Source organism: Anabrus simplex, chromosome 1 (genome assembly GCF_040414725.1).
Source record: "Anabrus simplex isolate iqAnaSimp1 chromosome 1, ASM4041472v1, whole genome shotgun sequence".
NCBI lineage: Eukaryota > Metazoa > Arthropoda > Insecta > Orthoptera > Tettigoniidae > Anabrus > Anabrus simplex.
Window position 1 is genome coordinate 1,527,858,137 of NC_090265.1, and position 23,019 is coordinate 1,527,881,155.

Here is a 23,019-nt window from a genome sequence, read left to right on the forward strand (position 1 = left end):
CTACTGCTGTTTCTGTGGTGGTTAGTAGTGTGGTATGTTGCCTGAATATGAAGAGGAGAGTGTTGGGACAGATACAAACACCCAGTCAACGAGCCAGAAAAATTCATCAGAAGCGATTAAAGACTCTGTCCCGGCCGGGAATCTAACCCGGGACCCTTTGAACCGAAGGGCAGTATGCTGACCATTCAGCCAACGAGTCGGACTCATGTAAGTTAATGGTTCATCAAAATTCCATAGTGGCAAAATCATCACGAGTATTTCCATATTATGTTGTTGGAAATGTATTTGATGTTTTTCGACCGTTCCTTCTTCCTATTAGATGTTATCGAAGTGAATTTGTAGAAAACGCAGATAACTTCAAGAAGCTCATTTTAAATATATTCTGCAGTCTCTCGAATAAAAAATATTCATGATCGGCACAACAGATTCACACGGAATACAGTGCAGGTACCGCAACACTATATATCAAAATACATATTTTACTTGCCGTGCTGCATGTACATATGATATCTAAATTTTGTATATTTATGAAAGCTTACGCCGCTCAGTAGTAAGGAGACGTCTTAATAATGTTCTAATCTCAGGTTATGCATGATACCGTAATTAAGAATTACATTTTGTATTGGTCTGTGACCACCATTATAGTTCTCCTCTTATTACATATGCTTCATCACACCAACATGTAAGTATGTTATTTATTATACGGGTGTTGTGCTGTACTCTATTGTATCGTATTGATCTAGAATTTGAGATTATGTACATTAAATGGGAATTCATAGCCCTATGCAAAGTCGTGTCCTCATCCCGAGGTGGTGCAGCTCTTTTCAGGCACAGCCCCATTGGAGATGAGCTGCATGTACCATTTCAACCACATACCAACTCTCCTGCCATTCTTAAATTTCTGGTAGTGCCGGGAATGGAACCCGGGCCCCCGAGGACGGCAGCTAGTAACACTAACCGTTACGGTATGGAGGCGCACCGGGCCATAGCCCTATGTACAGTATATATTATAATCCTCTCAATCATTCAATCAATCTCCGTTTGATAGATATAATTTCTCGCTAAGTAACGTATTACTTCATTTATCTTTCCTCGGAAGCTACAGCTCCAAGTAAGAAATGAATTCAGGAAGGATAAAATTCTTTACTTTCGAATAATTTCTTCTTTTTGCTTTCTGCGTTTGAAGAATTTCCCTCTGAATCTTACTCTGGTCAAATCTTACCAAGTCGTTCTTCTCTCGTCCGCCTCTGTGGTGTAGTGGTTAGTGTGATTAGCTGCCACCTCCGGAGGCCTGGGTTCGATTTCCTGCTCTGCCACGAAATTTGTAAAGTGGTACGAGAGCTGGAACGGGGTCCACTCAGCCTCGGGAGGTCAACTGAGTAGAGGTGGGTTTGATTCCTACCTCAGCCATCCCAGAAGTGGTTTTCCATGCTTTCCCTAACATAGGGCCACGGCCGCTTCCTCCCCACTTCCTTGTCTATCCCTTCCAGTCTTCCAATCCCTCCGCAGGGCCCCTGTTCAGCATAGCAGGTGAGGCCGCCTGGGTGAGGTAATGGTCATCGTCCCCAATTGTATCCCCGGACCCAGAGTCTGAAGCTCCAGGTCACTGCTCTTGAGGTGGTAGAGGTGGGATCCCTCGCTGAGTCCGAGGGAAAACTGACCCTGGAGGATGAACAGATAAAGAAGAAGAAGAAGAAGACGAAGAAGTTCTCTCATCAACTTATTCTTTATCTATCTGTGCTTGTGGTCAGCGATTTTTTCTTTAAGAAAGAGATTTCTTGGTTAGGGTAGTCTACATTTTATGTGTTCCTTTCTTATAAAACCGCCGGTTATTCTACAACCCAAGTAACAATCTCCACCCACTTCCTTTGCGGCCTCAGTCCCTAATCTAATATTCCTTACCATTACCTGAGATCAGTTGACTCTGTTCAGTTTTGTTTTAGACACTATCCTCCAAGAATGCCACCATGCCTTTGAGAAGTAAAAAGGACTATATAGCTTTGATATTGGAAGTAGCATATGATTATGAAACTGGGAATATGAGAGGGTAACTTGTATCTTATATGAACTAGTGTGAAGCCTTTTAGTACCCTGGTAAACTGCTTTCAAGATGAAATTCCAGTGCAAGACCTCAGTATTGCGGCATTGTCGAGGGGTCATATTTCTTAACAGGTGGTTAGATCGCTCGGGTGTTAAACGAGCTCCCTAGTAAGTTGAGAGCTAGTGTTCGTGGAAAGAAAACCCTCTGTGTGCTTTGTTGAAAGCCTTAAACTGCACTTGGAAGTAGTCTGTGTAAAATGAACTCTAACACTATGATATTTTAATACTATATCACACAAGGTCTAAAACCATAATAATCTAAAATGACAAACCTTTCAACTTAGTCATTGCTTCAAGTTGATTTATATTAAAAATATGTGTACGAAATATTCCTTCTAACCTCCACTGAAAATCTCGTATTTCAGGGGCATGACGCAAGGAGTCTCCCGCCTGCTGGAACAAATCTTTAATTCTCTTCCTGTTACCCATTCTGTGAACAAGAAGCGTTTTAGGCCTCGAAGTCAATACCTTCTTAAGAAATGGCATTGTGAATTTAAGAGAGCCATGAATCCTACTATTTGAAATAGACCAAATGATTTGGTTATATGGTTCGGGTCATGTAGCAGTAAATTTCCATTCGGGAGATGTCTAGTTCGAATCCAGTTTTAGGCAACTCTGATAGTGGTTTTCCCTGAATTCTCATTTTTACACCAGGCAAATGCTGTATCTCGATAAGGGACGTAGCCGCAACGTCCCCAGTCTTGGCCTTTTCCTTTCCCAGCTCCTCGGAAACTGCCCTGTTTTACTCCGACGTTCATTATATTTTCGCCTCATGAGGTGCTATTCCATCACAGAAATTTTACGAAAGATTTTCGAAATAAAATTCCACGTCTCCATAGTCCATGAAACTGTAGGATGAATTATAATTTTAAGATTATGAGGCACAAGTTTCTTTATTGTATTTCAGTATTTAATTTTCAGTCATTAAAACTAGTATGAATTATCTTTAGTCCTTAGTACTTTATATCCGTAATGATGGGTCTTTTTCTTTCCTTCTTTCTTTCTTTCTTTCTTTCTTTCTTTAATCTGTTTACCCTCCAGAGTCGGTTTTACCCTCGGACTCAGTGAGGGATCCCACCTCTACCGCCTCAAGGGCAGTGTCCTGGAGCGTGAGACGTTGAGTCGTGGGATACAGCTGAGGAGGAGGACCAGTACCTCGCCCAGGCGGCCTCACCTGTTATGCTGAACAGGGGCCTTATGGAGGAATGGTGAGATTGGAAAGGTCAGGCAAGGAAGAGGGAAGGAATCGGCCGTGGCCTTAAGTTGGGTACCATCCCGGCATTTGCATGGAGGAGAAGTGGAAAACTACTTCGAGGATGGCTGAGGTGGGAATCGAACCCATCTCTGCACAGTTGACCTCCCCTCTTACCACGTTTCAAATTTCGTGACGGAACCGGAAATCAAACCCGGGCCTCTGGGGGTGGCAGCTAATCACGCTAACCATTGCACCACAGAGGCGGACTGTAATGATGGTTACAATTAAAACTTGCTCTGTGCGATTACTGTACATGAATGAATAAGAGATTTGGCGATTCGCAGAAAATCAGTAAATTGTATTCTGCTTGATGGAATCAAAACTCGGGAGCAATAATTCTTGGCTAATTCTTGGAACATTTGCCCTTCTTCTTCTCTCTTCTTCTTCAATTGCCGTCTCCTCTCATAAGAGTTTCTTGTTTTAGATGATGCAGCGCGAAACAGCTTAATAATGGAACATTTGAACCAAGTTTTCAGATTATCAATCCAAGAAATGCGTCTTCTTCCTGGTCTTCTTTTACCTTGTAAGCCTATCTTCCCTTACATGACCAGCTGCAGTAGATGATATTTCTCCCCTCGCACCACATGACCGAGATACTGCAGCTTTCTCATTTTGACAGTATTTCATATTCCCTTTCTCCTTCCCATTCGCCTCCCTATCTCATCGTTTGTGACTTTATCTATCCAACTCAACCGCAGTATCCTTCTGTACGTCTAGAGCTCAAATACGTCTAATTTGTCCATTTCTCTTTTCTGCATGTCCCTGGTCTCAAGAACAAGGGGGAGAAGACGTATCATCTCAGAAGTCTAATTTTTAGATGTAAACTTCAGTTCTCTGCTACAGAAAAAATCTCCTAATTTTATTGAATACATTTCTGGCTTGGCCGACCCTGGACTTTATTTCCTCAGTACGATCAATGTTGTAGTTCACATTTGTTCCTAAATACGTGTACAGGAGATGTTTCTTATTTAAATTACGTCGTACTGCTATAGTAATTTAGTCTGGATATCGGAAGTAGGGATAACTGTACGTCGCGAAACTTGGTTATATTACTGGTGTTATTATTAGAACAGAATTACGAATTACGTCAGACGTTGACTATTCAAACCGCTGCCGTCTGTTTCCGCTTGCAACACCAACTAGTAAGACCCCAACTAGAGTATGGTTCCAGTGTATGGGACCCTCACCAGGATTACCTGATTCAAGAAATGGAAAAAAAATCCAAAGAAATGCAGCTCGATTTGTTCTGGGTGATTTCCGACAAAAGAGTAGCGTTACAAAAATGTTGCAATGTTTGGGTTGGGAAGAATTGAGAGAAAGAAGAAGAGCTGCTCGACTAAGTGGTATGTTCCGAGCTGTCAGCGGAGAAATGGCGTGGAATGACATTAGTAGACGAATAAGTTTGAATGGCGTTTATAAAAGTAGGAAAGATCACAATATGAAGATTAAGTTGGAATTCAAGAGGACAAACTGGGGCAAATATTCATTTATAGGAAGGGGAGTTAGGGATTGGAATAACTTACCAAGGGAGACGTTCAATAAATTTCCAATTTGTTTGAAATCATTTAGGAAAAGGCTAGGAAAGCAACAGATAGGGAATCTGCCACGTGGGCGACTGCCCTAAATGCAGATCAGTATTGATTGATTGATTGATTGATTGATTGATTGATTGATTGATTGTGCTTCTCATAAATTGCCTGTTGTAGTCCCAAGCACAAACCACACTTATCTACCCAGAATGGCATTAGAGGCCTTTAGATTACCGATCATCCGCTGATATCATTGGAATTGACGGGCAATAGGATGTTGCACAATATGAAGAGAATTTCATTACCATTTGCTGCAGGCGTCTGAAAATGCACTCATCATTTTCTATCTACACATATAAAACCGTCTTTCTGTCTGTACTTTTTTATTAACCTGATTCTTGGTTCCTACACCAGATAGGACACAGTTTAATTTGTATCTGTTTGTTACAGCACCACGGGAGAATATATTTACTATAGCAAATTTGGCTTAATAACGAAAGAATCCAACTCAACAATGTGTAACTGAGCATTAGATGAGAACAAAGATAAGAGTGATCTTAAACTATAATATGCCTTCCATCCGTACATACATCATCATCACAGACTATTATGCATTTCAGCATTCAGTCTGAATGCGTCTGTGAATTAACTAATCGTCTTCATGTTGCTCTATTTGCAAAGAGCTCTTTAGGCTAATTTAGTTCCACACCTCTTAACTTAAGTCTAACCTTCGTCATCTTGGGCTTCCTATGGTTCTCTTACCATCAATGGCCTAGTTCATTATTCTCCCAGGTAACCTCATCTTACATGACCGTACCAACGATGCTAGTTGATTCATCCATCGAGTTTATTCCTGACTTAGCCTTTATCTCCTCATTCCGAGTAACCTCCTCCCATTGTTCTCACCTGTTTGTACCCACAATCATTCTTGCTACTTCACGTCTGTTACATCCAGCTTACTTTCACTCCCGTAAAGCAAAGTCGCCCTGAAAACAGAACAAAATGTAACAAACATGAAATCTCGTAGATTGAAAGCTCCTTGAGATATATTTGTAACCTGCGGATCCTGTCATAGTTTTTAATTTTCTCTTTTCCTTTTTTTTTCCAGTTAAGTAGAAGACAGTACGTCAATTTAACTAGGTAATACCTCTCGAAATGTTTTATTCCCCACTTTTCCGTGCTTAGAAGCAATGCAGTGAGTTAGGAACGAACCCATGACATTGAGCTCTGATCGATCCAATTTATCTCATGAGGATTAAAGCAACAAACTCTCTATATATAAAACAAGGAGAAGATGGGAGCTCCTCCATCTGGTTGACATATTGTCTCAGAATGAAGACCGTACCGTAATCCATTTCCGATACTAGATGCCAGGAAGCCATGACCGTAATAACATCTCTTGGCCTCAACACTGAGACAGGGTGTGTCCAAACTTAAACACACGCCACTTCTCTGTTCCTAGTGTTACTCTCTAGAATCGATCAGAACTTACTGCTTGTTTTCTAACAATGTCAGAACATTAGTGAAAATAACTGTATAGCGTAGGAGCCATTTAAATGCACCGTGCCTTCTGGTACGGGATAGAACAAGTCTGATACTTTCATTCTTCTGCCTCAGTCTCATGATTGGCTTGGGCAGCGTGAAAATGACTGAGGTTTGAGCAACGTCAGTAACATCATTTCCAATGCAGCCAATCCCTGTGATGATTGGTGTGAAAGTTTTGCTCACAGGTTGGTTCGTGTATGCATTTCAGATTGTTTGACAGCCTGATGTGTAAAAAAAAAACGTCTGGCTTGGTGAGAAAAGCAATGGAAAACTTCATCACTCCTCAATTTCACAGTACACCTCCTCAGTGAAATCTTGACTATCGATAGCAGCTGATTGTGGGTCTGTTGAGGATCCAACCTGCCTTTGGACTGAAGACTTAACATACCCGTCTATTTGTCATCAGTCCGAAGGCTGGTTGGATCCTCCGATGGAGTGAAACCACAGCAACCGATGGCAACGCCAAAATAAGGCGTACTAGGCAGGATGAGGAGTGAGGTAGTTTGCCGTTGCTTTCCTCGCTGGGCTAGAAAGTGTACTTGTAACCCGACCGCTTTTTACTCAGACTCACTTGTCGTTCTCCTAATATCATTACTCAGTACCATACATACCTCAGCATCTTCAACACTGTCACAGCCATGAATGAGAGTTTTAAGAGAAAGTACTATTGGGCTACAATCCTCTATTAACAGAGCGAACAAATGGAAGGGGTTCGACACTTCGAAATATGAAGGCATCGGCCAAAGGAAGACAAAGGCCACGTAGGTCTGAAAATGAAAGACTCCCTAGGCCTCAAAAATGTAATACCGTTGGGTTCGGAAAAGAACAAGTCTTCACCAAGGGAGGTCGAATAGGATAGACGAAAGAGTAGCCTGGCACAAGAAAATCGAATCAATGCCAGGACTCAGCTAAGGGCCCATCAATGAAGGTGAAACTTCAGTGGAAGCTACAATTTGCACTGTCATGTGATAAGAGATACACACACACATACATACATACATATAAATTAAATACATACATACATTGATTAACTCGGTTAATCGCCAGATTTATTCTAAGCCGCGATCTTTGTTGTTGCTGGAACATAAATAACTTATTATGCTATTTGGTGAATCTACTCATACCTGGACATTAATTGCTTTATTTTAGGAGCGCAGTGCATTTCGATTATCAAAGTCATGAACTTCTGTGAATGTGAACATTGCCTGATGACCTGTGTTTGAAGCGATTCTTGTTGCTCGTGGTTATATACTAGCGTTAAGCTAATGATTCCAAATATTCCTGAGAGTTAAGAAGACATTCTGTTCCAATGCATAACCATTTAACTCCTTATGTTTAGAACTAGAAATTTAAGACTTGCCGAGCGGTGTGGCCGCGCGTGCTAGCCGATTCCTTCTTCCTACTTACCCACTTTCATTCGCCATCATTAATTTAGATCCTCAACTGAGTTTGGCGTCAGGAAGGTCAACCGACCGTAAAAAGTGCCATATACTGTAATTTCATCTCACCTCATCCCCGACCCCGTATCTGGAAACGAGACTAAAGGGTAGACATGCATAGGCCTACATTCAGGACTAAAGAGTTATTTTGTGCTTTTAAATACACCGTGGTTGTTTTCGTAAGCACTACAGCACTGTGCCACTTTCATTTCATCTGTGGTAAGAACTTTATCTCAAAATGCTTTATTTATATTAATTCTAAGATCAAATTTTACACCAGATATTGATGGAGAATGGCAGTTCTCCTACGTTCCTTTTAAAGAGGGTTTGACAGCCTGATGTGTAAACAAAACCTTCTGGCTTTGTGAGGAAAGCAATGGGAAACTTCATTACTCAGTTTCACAGTACACCTCCTCAGTGAAATCTGGGTATTAACTGAGTTTTGATGTCTAGAAATCAATATATGTATGTTCGTCTTATGAGTGCAGTATGTATGTATGTATGTATGTATGTATGTATGTATGTATGTATGTATGTATGTATGTATGTATGTATGTATGTATGTATGTATGTATGTATGTATCTCTTAGCACATGCCAGTGCAAACTGTAGCTTCCACTGAAGGATCTAGCTCAAAGCCTCGACGCATATGTTGCGCATGAGGTTATCGAGCGTGAACTTACGACGGTAATTCTGTACATTCACAGGGGTTGATGTCTTAATCTACTTTGTGTCATGATGGCTAGTACTAAAAATAGAAGGTCTCTGTGATACAGGTATGAATATATCGCTGAACGTTTTTTGTTGGGGAGGGGGGACATAAATTGTCTTTCGTTTTACTGGTTTTTCGCTGATGAATACGATGATTCAAAAGTTTGAACGTAAGTAAGTGAATGTTTGACTTTCGTGTGACTGAGCGAGTCGGCCACGTGGTTACGTCACGTAGCTGTGAGCTTACATTCGGGGGATGGAGCGTTCGAATCCCACCGTCGACGGCCCTGAAAATGGTTTTCCTTGGTTTCCAATTTTTACACTAGGCTGTCCCGTAATTATAATTATTTATAATTATTTATATTAATTATAATTTATTTATAATTATAATTATTTTTTTCTGTCATTCTCCGTCGCTCTTCCCATACCTTGCTTCAGTCGCGGGTGCGATATGTGTAATAGCCTAAATGTTCAGTTCACACAGTTTTATGACTGGGTGCCCTTCCTGACGCCAATCCAGTGTTACGAAATGTATTCGCTATTGTTTATTTCTGTAGTAGTTGGCGGTATTGTGTGTAAATGAAAAGATGCATATTAAAAACACCCGTTCCCTGAGCCAGTGAAATTAATTTCCCCGGCCCGGCTGGGAATCGGACCCGGTATCCAGTAAACGGAAGGCCGCTACACTGATCATTTGATCAAGAATATCTTGTTGTTATTATTCTTTCGAATAGTTCTACTTGGGATGGCGTTTCTTCAGCCGCTGTGCTTTGACCTTTGCCCACTATTGTCGCAACTTTTCCCGGTGGATTTTCCTGAAAACCATTCACATTCTTCAGGATCTGTCTCAAAGACTGGTCTAGCTTACTGTGTAGATCAGTGGTAGAGTGCCAGTCTTCATTTCCCAAGATCGTTGGTACAAACCTGGCAGAGGTAATTGGATGTTTGAAGGATGGAAAATAAAAACAATTTGTCACTCAATGTCGTACAATTTTGGCATGTAAAATATCTTTTCTTTCTTTCTTAATCTGCTTACCCTCCAGTGTTGGTTTTTCCTTCGGACTCAGTGAGGGATCTCACCTGTACCGCCTCAAGGGCAGTGTTCTGGAGCGTGTGACATTGGGTCGGCGTATACAACTGGGAGGATGACCAGTCCCTTGCCCAGGCGGCATCACCTGCTATGCTGAACAGGGGCCCTTGGTGGGGGATGGGAAGGTTGGAAGGGATAGACAAGGAAGGAAGCGGCCGTGGCATTAAGTTAGGTGCCATTCCGGCATTTGCCTGGAGGAGAAGTGGGAAACCCCGGAAAACCACTTCCAGGATGGCTAAGGTGGGAATCGAATCCACCTCTACTCAGTTGACCTTCCGAGGCTGAGTTCCAGCCCACGTACTAATTTTCAAATTTCGTGGTAGAGCCGGGAAGCGAACCCGGTCCTCCGGGGGTGGCAGCTAATCACACTAATCACTACACCACAGAGGCGGACATGTAAAATATCTCTAGTGACAAATTTGGTGTTCACCCGACATAAATTAATTAAAACTCGACCTTAAATCACCCAACAGAGATCGGTTGCTCTGCCATCTGAAAGGGCAAAATGGAACCTTGAAATTGACATGCAGGCAGCCTAGATGACATCAGATCAAAATGCGGTGGCATAGGCCATATGATTGTTGTTGTTTTTTAATTATGATTGTTATTATTGCTGTGTATTTCAGTTTCTCTAGTTCTTGAAGATCATTGTGTATTTAAATTATTATTATTTAAAGGAAAGTTCAGAAATGTTTGTATAATCAGCGTAAAAATAGTATCACTTTCTTCAACAGACGCAGTGCATGCTGTGGTTCTGAAACTCGTGTGGTACATTGCAGTTGACAAAGTTGAATGTTACGCAAGCTTCATTCACAGCAGCTCTTAGCTAGAGTCTTCAAAGGGGACAAGACGCTCCAAAATAAAACAAGCACGTTCTATAAGAGAGCAGGAGCCGAGGTGGTCCACTCCTTCGTATCTCTCTGTGTTTCCTGCGAAATAACCTCCTCCTACAACTCATACAAGCTCGGACGGAAATGTGGAATTTCCCGAGAGAAAGGAATGTTGGTGAATGTTGCTGAAAGTGATTGTTGTTGTTGTTGTTGTTGTTGTTATTGTTGTTGTTCGGATGACAATATGGGGAAGAGATTGCCGGTAGATCGAATTCTACAGTAAGAACATAGCTACTTCATGAAATAACACGTTTAATAATAGTAATAATAGTAGTAATAATATTTGGTTCCGTAGGATCTTGGGACACAGCAAACGACAAAGCGCTACGAAACATCTGTAGCAAGAAATATTTTATAATTACTGAATACTGTATGTGTCGGATGTCATCAGGTATACACGTGATATCTACTTAGAAATTACATTGCACACATCCGACAACTGTGATCAAATGACCTAGCCAGAGTTTCCCTCAGTCTCTTAACCTGAATACCGGGGTAGTGACATGACACGAACCGACGACAGTAATAAATGCAGAAAGAGACTCCATTCGATGGATTACAGCAGTAAAGTGGATTTTTTGTGAAATAGTGTTTTTAAGTATAGAAATGTAAGTGTTTTGTTTTTCAGGAAGATTAAAAAGACTATCTGGAAAAGTCCTATTTCAAAATTGTTTCAACATTGTCTCGGTATTATATTTCATAATACTTTTCGAAAACATGTATAAATTTTAAAAAAAGCTCTGTTTCAATCAGCTTAATATCTAATACGTCGTGCATCGTACGAAGAGAATATTAAAACATACTTGTCGCAGTCGACGGACTGCTAGGGTCTTGCTTCACCTCTGTCCCATTGCAGTACAGTCGGAACCGGCCCGCCGTAAAATAAAAATAAAAATTAGGCCTATGGTCAGTATTCTGTGGGATGCTGCTTATGTGTCTAATTCTTTCTGTAAATACTAATCTAATAATGTTTTTGTGTCCGATGTAATGTATTTCTTGACTTCAAATCTTTCTTTCTCTCTGTTACTACTCTGTAATGATAAATTGGTGCACTATCAGCACCTGTGTGCTTTACGAATAATAATAATAATAATAATAATAATAATAATAATAATAATAATAATAATAATAATGTCCGCCTCTGTGGTGTAGTGGTTAGCGTGATTAGCTGCCACCCCCGGAGGTCCGGGTTCGATTCCCGGCTCTGCCACGAAATTTGAAAAGTGGTACGAGGGCTGGAACGGGGTCCACTCAGCCTCTGGAGGTCAACTGAGTAGAGGTGGGTTCGATTCCCACCTCAGCCATCCTGGAAGTGGTTTTCCGTGGTTTCCTCCAGGCGAATGCCGGGATGGTACCTCACTTAAGGCCACGGCCGCTTCCTTCCCTCTTCCTTGCCTATCCCTTCCAATCTTCCCATCCCTCCACAAGGCCCCTGTTCAGCATAGCAGGTGAGGCCGCCTGGGCGAGGTACTGGTCATACTCCCCAGTTGTATCCCCCGACCAAGAGTCTGAAGCTCCAGGACACTGCCCTTGCGGCGGTAGAGGTGGGATCCCTCGCTAAGTCCGGGGGAAAAACCGAACCTGGAGGGTAAACAGATGAATAATAATAATAATAATAATAATAATAATAATAATAATAATAATAAAAATATGAGGTGTTTCTCTGCACATCTTAGGTCGACTATTGGTCGGAATGAAACAAAAATGGTCAAATGACTTATCAGATGTTTCTCCTTTGGGTTTTTCCTTATGCATTTACTGTAACAATACATCTACGGGCGTTTCTGTGCATGGTCACACACAGTACGGGTGTTGATGTTCTTATGAAAAATAAATATTTCTCATGATAAACCCTGAGAAGGTCTGAAGGCCTCGGGTTCTTGATCCTATGGGAAATGTGCCTTGCATGAGGGCTCTTTGATAGAAGTAGGTTGAAATCTCAATCCTCGGCCATCCTCGAAGTAGATTTTGGTAGTCTTCCACTTATCTAAAGCAAATGTGTGTATGGCACCTAACTTAAACTCTCGGTAGCCTCCTTTTAAATCGTAGCCTATGCCTTCCTGATTCCTACATCTCATGGAGGGCAGCTGCCTGGATGGTGTAATGAAACAGAAACGTTGTCCAACACAAGAGTTACTTGATTCATCCAGTCAATATTGTTCAAATCACTTCAATTTGAAAATAATCACGTTCGGAATTACACGAGGTGTTCACGAGATATTACTGTTCTAGAGAAGGGAATTAAACTAGTTACGCTAGATACAGTGAGAGGGCATAGAACAAAGTGCAAGGAAATAAGTTAAGTAGTTCTTAACCAGGTGCTGCCTATTCGAGGCGGTAAAGGCATGCTCGGTTCATCCGGAAGGAAGTAGGTTCGATTCCCCGTCAGAAAGTTAAGACAATTTTGAAACGAGTTTTCCACTTCTGGACTGGCACATGGCACTGAGATTAACTCATCTTTCACCAGAATTATCAGCTAACCACCAACCACTCTATCCCACTTTGTGCCGAGGTCACGGAGGTGGATGATTATTATTATTATTATTATTATTATTATTATTATTATTATTATTATTATTATTATTATTAAGCGTATAGAATGAAACATCGCATAAATATACAAAGGCTACATGGATATGCAAAATTAATTTTCTGTATGTTGACTGCAGAGGGGCTGCCTGGCCGAGGCGGTAAAGGCGTGCTCGGCTTGCCCGGAAGGACGTGGGTTCGAATCCCCGTCAGGAAGTCGTAAAATTTAAGAAATGAGATTTCCACTTCCGGAGGTGCATATGGCCCTGAGGTTCACTCAGCCTACACCAAAAATGAGTACTAGGGTAATTCCTGGGGGCAAAGGCGGCCGGGCGTAGAGCTAACCACTCTACCCCATCAAGTGCCGAGGTTACGAATAGTGGAAGCCTTTACCTTCCACCCCTCCAAGGGCCTTCATGGCCTGTAAGGAGGTGACTTTGCTTTGCTTTGCTTTTTATGTTGACTATAGCCTGAGCTGTGTATCCTTAAATCTTCCAGAGTAAGCCCTCACTGGATACTCCGACAGTATGTGCGTTATTGATCGTCATTCAGCATCGCAATCACAATGGCTGGAGGGTAGCTTATTTCGCTGTGCAGTGGGTCAGCATAGCACCATAACTAGTCCGAATTTAGTTCAATTAGGACCCAGTCTCCCTCAGCAGTTCAAACCCATGGTGAATGATGGCATATCGCGGAATTCTGATCGAACGACGGGTGGGGATGTCCTTGCTTCTTTTTGCGTCATATTCGTCACCATAAAAAGGCTTCAATGCGAAATTCATCAGGTGGATCATTTACTACCTTTATACATATTCTAGGAGAGTATATGGTCGTTAACAATAAGAGAAACAGCACTATAATTCAGTTATTGCAAGTATTTTTAAGAAATAAGGATGGACATCGAAAGAAGAACAGTAATTTTTCCCTCCAGTCTCTCTCTCCCTCTCTCCCTTTCTTTTAAGTGACAGAACACTCTGGGAAGAGCTTTGCGAGAAAACAACTTTCAAATAAATGAGCAGAAGAGTCGCATCAGCAAGATGAAATTGTTTTTTGCGATATTGATACAACATCCTTTCTCGACCAGTACTTCAACATTTTGATAACCCCCGTGTGCCTTTGTAACATTACACTGATTAAGGTTCCTTCTTGAAATATGCAGGATGTCAGATGATGGAAATAGCCCGTTGATGACTCTAAAGCACATATATCGCGGTATGTTTTAGAGGTCATTCATTGCCTCGCAAACAGGACGCGTTTTTTGCCAGTACATAAACTATCGAGCGTGAAAAATTGTTTGTTCTCGGGTATAAAATAAATTCACATTCTGGTATGAGTCTTATGATTCTCGGCAGTAAGAAAATGCGACTTTAGTCCGTCAGCAGCAATACTTACATTGTTAGGCCATGTTGAAGCGAATGCTTGATTTTCTAATGCTGGAAAGGAGCTGGCCTCCCTCCCAACCTTCCTTCCTTCCTTCCTTCCTTCCTTCCTTCCTTCCTTCCTTCCTTCCTTGCTTCCTTCTAAAGGTCTTACACTTTACATTGAATAAGTAAATAAAGAATTAATAAATATAACGTGCTTCGGACAAGCTGCTGTCAAACGTTAATAAGTGAGAACGAGGATCCGAAGGTAAACTTGTCTCGGTTCTGCCTTTCCTATCTCAAATTCCACATCACAGCTGCGTGAACCTGAAATACAGTGATGAAAAGCTAGCATCTAATTGTTTCAGATGAAGAAGTCATCATATAAATTAATCGAGATTTGTATTCAGTCATGCGAATAAATGAGTCTGCTACAGGTGAATGTATCTAACGGCTTTTAGCCTCTTCATATCTCTCCAGGCATTTACCAATGAAGAATCTCTTCAGAAGTTTGTTTTGTGATCTTCTACGAGGGCGTTTTCCTCGTATCTTACCCTCCAGTACGTCGATTATGAGGCTACCATGTTTCAGTTCGTGCCTCAGCCACGATGATCTCTGGATCTGGTTGATCAGCAGTCATTCCGTGCTAACACGATCTCGCACATCTGTACTAGTCATCTTCTGCACCCGGCTTATTTCCTCCAAGCAGTGCCAGCACAACATATCAAAAGTTTTGTTTTATGTCGCCATTGATCAGAGTCCAGTATATCGCAAATGGCCGCACGTAGGACTTTACACGTTGTTTTATCAATTTGAGGGACAATGTGCACTGGCATATCAGTGATTTTTTTTTTTTTTTTGCTAGTTGCTTTTACGTCGCGCCGACTCATATAGGTCTTATGGCGACGATGGGACAGGGAAGGAAGTGGCCGTGGCTTTAATTAAGGTACAGCCCCAGCATTTGCCTGGTGTGAAAATGGGAAACCACGGAAAACCATTTTCAGGGCTGCCGACAGTGGGGTTCGAACCTACTATCTCCCGAATACTGGATACTGGCCGCTTAAGCGACTGCAGCTATCGAGCTCGGTGCGATTAATTTTAACGAAATGTCTTTAGCAATAGTCATACGACTCCTGATTCCAGTTTCACAAAGAGGAACTTCTGTCAGTATTTATCCGAGGTATTTGAACTGTTCCACGTGATGGATTTCTCTTTATGATAACTGGTTGGCTTTTTTATCATAATTTTTTTGTTATATAACATACTCAAGTGAATTTAATAAATCAATGAATTAAATAAATCACTGCTCTTAACCTGGAGTCTAAGATGTTCTTCAGGGAGTTCGTGAAAGTCAAAATAAAGCTTGAATATGTATATTCATTATTATTTTACAGTTAACAGCAGAAAGGTATCTGAGAAAATTTATTTTAGCAATGCATAGCATTAAATTATCACACTTAAATTACATTGCCATTACAGCTGTCCCTGCATATCTTTCTAGGCGCGGTTTCAGCTCTTATTTCTGTCAAAACAAAAAGTCAAATTTGATCGAAAGTCAGCGGAGACATGCGTGTTTACCTTGTCATAGACCATTACACAGTGTAGTGATTGATTCATTGATTGATTGATTTTAACCTTATTTATTCCAAGCAGCATTGACTCATTGAAGTCAACTTTAAAGCTAAAATAAAGATTTGTTCCGTTTTGTTTTGTTCAATTTGCACTCAAGATTTTTGTAGGAAATCGTCGCTGGGTTTTTTTTTAGGAAAAAATCTGAACAAAAATATTTTAAGATTGTTTATTCATACATTTGTACGCCATGCTTCGTATTAGATAGTCAGTTCTCAGTAAAGTATATCCATTGCCTGAAAAGCTGTGTTTATGTGCTAGTGTTTATTTTGATAGGGAGGGTGTCTGTTGGTTTGACCACGTTTTGAAAGGAGTCCGTGTCACATTCAAGGTTAAGAACCTCTGAAACAATAGATAAATATATAAATGTATAACTTAAAAGTCAGATTGACTCGTTTATTCTGCCATTGTCTCACTGAGCACATGATGCTTTTGTTTCGCTATCGAAGTGAGAGCTTTTTAAAATACTTTAATTGCCGCAATAAGAGCAGGGAATAGGGGACCTCATCTGTTGGTGCATTGCAGTGTAGTACATAGTTCCTGTTTCCGTAATTATCAGCTAATCAAGGACAGTCGCCAATCGATTGCTTGTAATCCCACATCTCTTGCGAGGACTGGCTTCATTATGCATGGTACAGTGGATCTTCTCCCATGACTATATACATACCTACATACACATAATAAACTACTCATATTTTCCACCATTGTAGTGTCGAAAGGAACGATCATCACGTTAAGAAATTATTGAACAGGTTGATGAGTTACATGCAGGCTTTATCAGGAGACTTTCATATAGTAACTCAACAAATCGCGACTTCTATAAGAGGAACTACCGGCATCAGTAGGTTTTGTAGTCTGAACTTGACCAAGCAAGTGGCCCTGCGGTTTACGTCACGCAGCTATCAGCTTGCATTAGGGAGGTAGTGGGTTCGAACCACACTGTCGGCAGCCGTGAAGATGGTTTTCCATGGTTTCCTATTTTAACACCAGGCAAATACTGGGGCTGTACCTTAATTAAGGCCACGGCCGCTTCCTTCCCACTCCTAGCCCTTTCCTATCCCATCGTCGCCATACGACCTATAGGCCTATGCGTCGGTGCGACGTAAAGCAAATTGTGAAGTATTCTGGACATTCCGTAAAGAATGAAGGTAATTTATTATAGAACTGGTGGAGGCCGTAATGAATGATGATATATGAATTTTGTCGTCGAGCGCAAGACCCCAAAGTGAGTCTGACGCTGATTCCACTTAGTAGCATGCGCAAGGATCTTCGCTTAATCTTCTAGACTTCTTCCACTTTTGTTCTTCTACAAAACCGACACTGTTAGGTTAACGATCTTTAATATAGTCACCCGGCCTTTTCTAAACTACACGTTCATTCTTCCGAAAATCAGACCAACTTGAGCCCTGTTCGTAGGAAATGTTTGAATAGGTCTGATCTTTGTTAATATCGCAGAATTTAGACCTCTTGTCCGTAAACTTTAATCACCAATCCATTCAATGGCATCTACATTTAGAATGATGAAATGAAATGGCGTATCGCTTTTAGTGCCGGGAGTGTCCGAGGACATGTTCGGCTCGCCAGATGCAGGTCTTTTGATTTGACACCCGTAGGTGACCTGCGCGTCGTGATGAGGATGAAATGATGATGATGATGATGAGACATACACCCAGCCCCCGTGCCAGCGAAATTAACCAATGATGGTTAAAATTCCCGACCCTGGCGGGAATCGAACCCGGAACTCCTGTAACCAAAGGCCAGCACGCTAACCACTTAGCCAAGGAGCCGGACATTTAGAATGATGAATTATATATACGGTAATTGTTGAGTTCTTACCCCAAAAGGCTGGACGGATCCCGAACAGTTTTTCGACTATCATAGAAATCTTGGTTGTTGCTTGTGAGACGTACTGGATGAATGGATAGATAGATAGATAGATAGATAGATAGATAGATAGATAGATAGATAGATAGATAGATAGATAGATAATGCATTTGTTTGTGGCGAAGTTAGAGCACAGATTCCCTCCCGTGCAATTACCCAATGAAAAATATAAATCTTTATATTTGCAAATACAAATAACACAAACTACTACTATTACTACTACAGTGTCCGCCTCCGTAGCGTAACGGTTAGTGTTATTAGCTGCCGTCCTCGGGGGCCCGGGTTCGATTCCCGGTACTGCCAGAAATTTAAGAATGGCAGGAGGGCTGGTATGTGGTTGAAATGGTACACGCAGCTCACCTCCAATGGGGGTGTGCCTGAAAAGAGCTGCACCACCTCGGGATGAGGACACGAGTTTACTTTACTTTACTACTACAGTTATAGTAAAATCCTTACTTTCAGTATAGTAACTGATGTACACTTAAATGAAGTAACAACATTAAATTCATTCATTCATATCATTCATCCGTTCGTCCCTCCTTGAATAGTTGTCCAACAAGTCAGCGGAATCCACTCAACAAGTACTCATGGTAATCTTGCTATGCGATGAAACGTCCCTATCTTCGTAAGTGGGGAATTCCGTGGCCTAGACGCAGACATTATGAAGGAGCGTTTGTAAACAGAAATGCCGTTTTCGCTTATGCCTGTCAAAACGAATGCTGCCCAGCCCGATGTCCTGCGGACAATGTAATATCACGGTATCTGCATGACAAAGTCGTCATCTGACACGAATCGAATTCAAGGCTTTCGGGTAAGAGACAGGCGTCTACCACTACACCACAGAGGTGGCAATCATGATGACGAGGATAATAAATTAATGATAATATAAGTAATATTTTGTTTCCTGCACTTTTACCCCGGCTCGGCCGGAAATCGAACCTGGAACCTTCTGACATGAAGGCTGCTACGCTGACTACTCATTCAAGGATCTAGGCTGATAACAATAACATTTATTATTATTGTTTTTGTTGTTACCATCGAATCTAGACCAATATATTTTTCCGTGGAAAGGAATGACGTAGAATTTTGTTTTAAAACATGGAAGTTGGCAACGTTGATGCCAGCACATTTTGTTTAATGTTCCTTTGAGAGTATCATTTGTAGACACTTTTATAAGCCAGCTAAGGATATGTTGTATAGGACGATACTCGAAATAATGAGCAGCCAGTGTAGGCATTGAATTTGGAGAGAACGATGAAGTGAACTGTGAGAGAAAGGACTAGTTCTTGAATTAATTTGTGATTTTTCTACATCAAAGCATATTATTGCTTTCTGCTGTATTGGAAGGAGAGCCAGAGTGAGCATGTATCAGATGACTGCTTGTTAAAACTGTAAAGTGACCCATTTCTTGTCCTCCCTCCGTGTCCCTCTCTCCACCTCTTCTTCACAGAAGAGGCTTCTATTTCATGTCGTATGATTAGAGACCTTCCACTATAGTCTGCAACCCCCCCTCATAATTACTGGCCTCTAATTAGAATAACTGAGATACGCTGCTGTATGCATGGCTGTATAAATATTTTGTTTGCTTGCTTTTTGTATGAATGCTCGTCTTTTAATTTCATTTTTCTTTTCTGTTTTGATTTTTTCAGGCAAGCGCGTGTTTCTGTGTCCATAATGAGAGTTACGCAGTTCGTACAGTATTTAAAGGTGCTCCAGAAAAAAGAGTAAACGATACTTCTTTATGAGGTACTTTTTGTTTGTTAAGTTGGTAATGTACTTCCTCGAAAACTGTGAATGTATCTTGTAAATGTGTCAGAAAAATATTGTAAATTTTTATATCTTTGTATTTATTTTATAAATATTGTTGTGTATATGTATATATGTACCTATATAAAATTATACGAATTTTGCTCAGATCGTTTGCTTTTTATTTGTTTTTCAATTATTATAACATTAATTATGCATGTTTTATCAGCTCCTAAGTCCCTTCGCTACTTCTTTACTCCCGTATATTTGCCCATCTTTGTGTAATGTCTGTAGTGCATAGAATGCTTCGTACAGCAGATTTCATACTCAAAACTGGAAATTAATACTGAGTCATCGGTAAGAAGAGATTTTCACAGTAATCATATGAAACATCTATATGGAAACTAAAGTCAGTCAGTCCGTCCATTCTACCCGGTCGATTTCCTTCATTCTTTTTTTAACTGAAAGTTATTCATGCACAGATTTGTCATCAAGTATTATAAATCACTTAACTTCCTCCTTCCTCAAATTATTTGATTTTTCAACTTTTTGTCTCTTTGAAGCAATCATATCTTTGGTTCTAATTGAGGTACAGAGTTCGTTTCGACTTAAGAACACTCTTTCGTTTCAGCTCTTAACTATTCAAATTGGTTGATTCTGAGGAAAGTTATGAGTGCACATTCAATTTGACATCTCATTTCTTCAACATTTTGTCTCATTGAAGCAATCATATATTTCGTTCTAATTGAGGTACGCAGTTAGTTTTGGTCTAAAAACACTCACTGGAACAAGCGCTTTCTTTTGAAGTAATAACTACTTAAACTAGTAGATTCTAAGAAACGTTATGAGTACATTTGTCTCTATGATGAAGATCTTTGAAGGACTTTTTAACAGTTCGGCGCGTAGTATTGTTCCAAGGAACAATTTCTTTGCGTGAAGTATTTTCAAGTGTTTTGTTGACATAATATTACATTCTATTACCACAGCAGATCATGTGCTTTATTTCATTAACTCGAAACTTTGCAAATACATCCGTGAGGTTAGTAACGAACAACACCATACTTTGTACATTGCGCGCGGAGCCAGCGGGAAACTGCTAGTATATATATTTTGAGCATCCCAGGTAGACGTCGAAGCGTGGAAAAAGAATAGACTCGTTGAAGAACATCCTGATATTATAGGCAAACTGTCCTCTTTAACGACCTGCAAGCCTTTGGTAACAGCAAGTGATACAAGCGCAGTAGTGGAACCTCGTTTTTTCTCCCCACACTAATAAGTTGTATTCATTTATGTCATTCCCTAAGAGCAGTGATGCACCGGGCGAGTTGGCCGTGTGGTTAGGGGCGCGCAGCTGTGAGCTTGCATTCGGGAGTTAGTGGGTTCGAACTCCACTGTTGGCAGCCCTGAAGAGGGTTTTCCGTAGTTTCCCATTTTCACGCCTGCTGGGGCTGTATCTTAATTAAGGCCACAGCCGGTTCCTTCCCACTCGTTTCCTATCCCATCGTCGCCATAAAACCTATCTGTGTCGGAGCGACGTAAAACAATTTTTTAAAATATAGCAGTAATGCAGCAGCGTAGTGAAGTTTACATGTCTACTGCACGTGGAGTGAGCGTTGCAATGTTTCATGGTCGTTGATTATCTTATAGCGGTGTTCGCAAGTGCTGCTTATAGTGCATCGCATTCGTGACGCAGACATGGATCACTTGATGTGGCGCACGTTAACGGAGATAGCGCGCAAATAATAAACATTTCTGTTTTCTAGCGCTGCGGATATGAGAACATACGGCGGGGAATTACCTCCAGAGGACAACACTCGTTCTGCGGTTACGTAGCGTTTCGTCCAAGTTGCAGTTCATCCGAAAGGGAAATTCATAGAAAAATACTGCAGTTCATCCGCGAGGGAGGGTTTTACGAATTAGTGAACAAGATAATGAGTTGCGTTTCGTCCGGGCTGGTGATGAGTCATACATACCTTGAGAAAAGTGTGACTCCTCCATTCTTCAATGGAGAGCGAAAGACATTGTTGACATTTGTAAGCTACAAAGTACCAATACTTTCAGGGAGAAGACACCTATTCGTAAGATGGAGTTTACAACAAGCAAAAGAGGACACCGAGTTTGATATATACTGTAAAGGGTACCGGTATTCAAAGAAGCGGGAGAAAAAGTATGGTGAAGTTGTGTGGTGTTGAGTTGCGCGACCATATGATGGAAAGTTCATTACAAACAACAACAACGGTGAACTGATTAAAGAAAGATAATCAGCTATGTAGGAAACGATATGGAAAGGAAAGTAATAGTAACAGGTGATCTCAATTTACCGATTATCAATTGGGAAGGTAATGCGAACGACAGAAAGCATGAACAACTAATGGCATATAAGTGAATATTGGAAGGGCAGCTGATTCAGAAAATAATGGAACAAACTAGAGGGAAGAATATCCTGGATGTGATGCTGGTAAGACCAGATGAGCTCTATAGAGAAACCGAAGTAATAGATCGTATTAGTGAACACGGAGGTGTTTTTGTCGTAGTTAAAAATAAACGTGAAAGAAAGGAAGGTATTAAAATTAGAACTATTAGGCAGTACTATATGATTGATAAAACAGGCATGAGGAAGTAACTATGATCGGTGGAAAACGGTAAATACAAATGTAAAAAGACTCTGGTATGGGTTTAAAACAATTGTTGAGGAATGTAAAAATAGGTGTATACCCTTAAAGGTGGTTAGGAATGGTAAAGATTCACTATATTATAACAGAAAAATAAAGAGACTAAGAAGGAGGTGCAGGTTGGAAAGAAATAGAGTTAGAAATGGCTGTGGAAGTAAGGAGAAATTGAAGGAACTTACTAGGAAATTGAATCTAGCAAATGTCACCTAAGGATAATATGATGGCAAGCATAATTGGTGGTCATAACAATTTTAGTGAAAAGTGGAAGAGTATGTATAGGTACTTTAAGGCAGAAACAGGTTCCAAGAAGGACGTTCCAGGAATCATTATTGAACAAGGCAGAAATATTCAGTCAGCAGTATGTAAAGATTGTTGGTTACAAGGATAATGTCCAGATAGAGGAGGGGACTAATACTAAAGAAGTATTACAATTTACCTATGAAAGCAATGATATTTATAGGAAGATACAAAAGTTGAAAACTAGAAAAGCGGCTGGAATTGATAAGATTTCTGGGGATATACCAAAGGCTATGGGTTAAGATATAGTACCATATCTGAAGAACTTTTTGATTATTGTTTGCATGAAGGAGCTATAGTAGAGTTATAGTAGCCCCTGTGTATAAAGGAAAAGGTGATTAG

The 23,019-nt window shown here is 40.7% G+C and overlaps 1 protein-coding gene across 2 annotated transcripts in view; it reads left to right on the forward strand.

Annotated features, from left to right (window-relative positions):
• The window catches only part of LOC136880093 (toll-like receptor 7), a 104,949-nt gene extending 85,071 nt beyond the window's left edge, over window positions 1-19,878 (forward strand). For both annotated transcript variants that reach the window (XR_010860946.2, XM_067153277.2), the window contains one exon: window positions 19,612-19,878. The gene's annotated coding sequence lies outside the window, so the exon portion shown is untranslated. The remainder of the gene's footprint in view (window positions 1-19,611) is intronic.
• The last annotated feature ends 3,141 nt before the right edge of the window (window positions 19,879-23,019 follow it).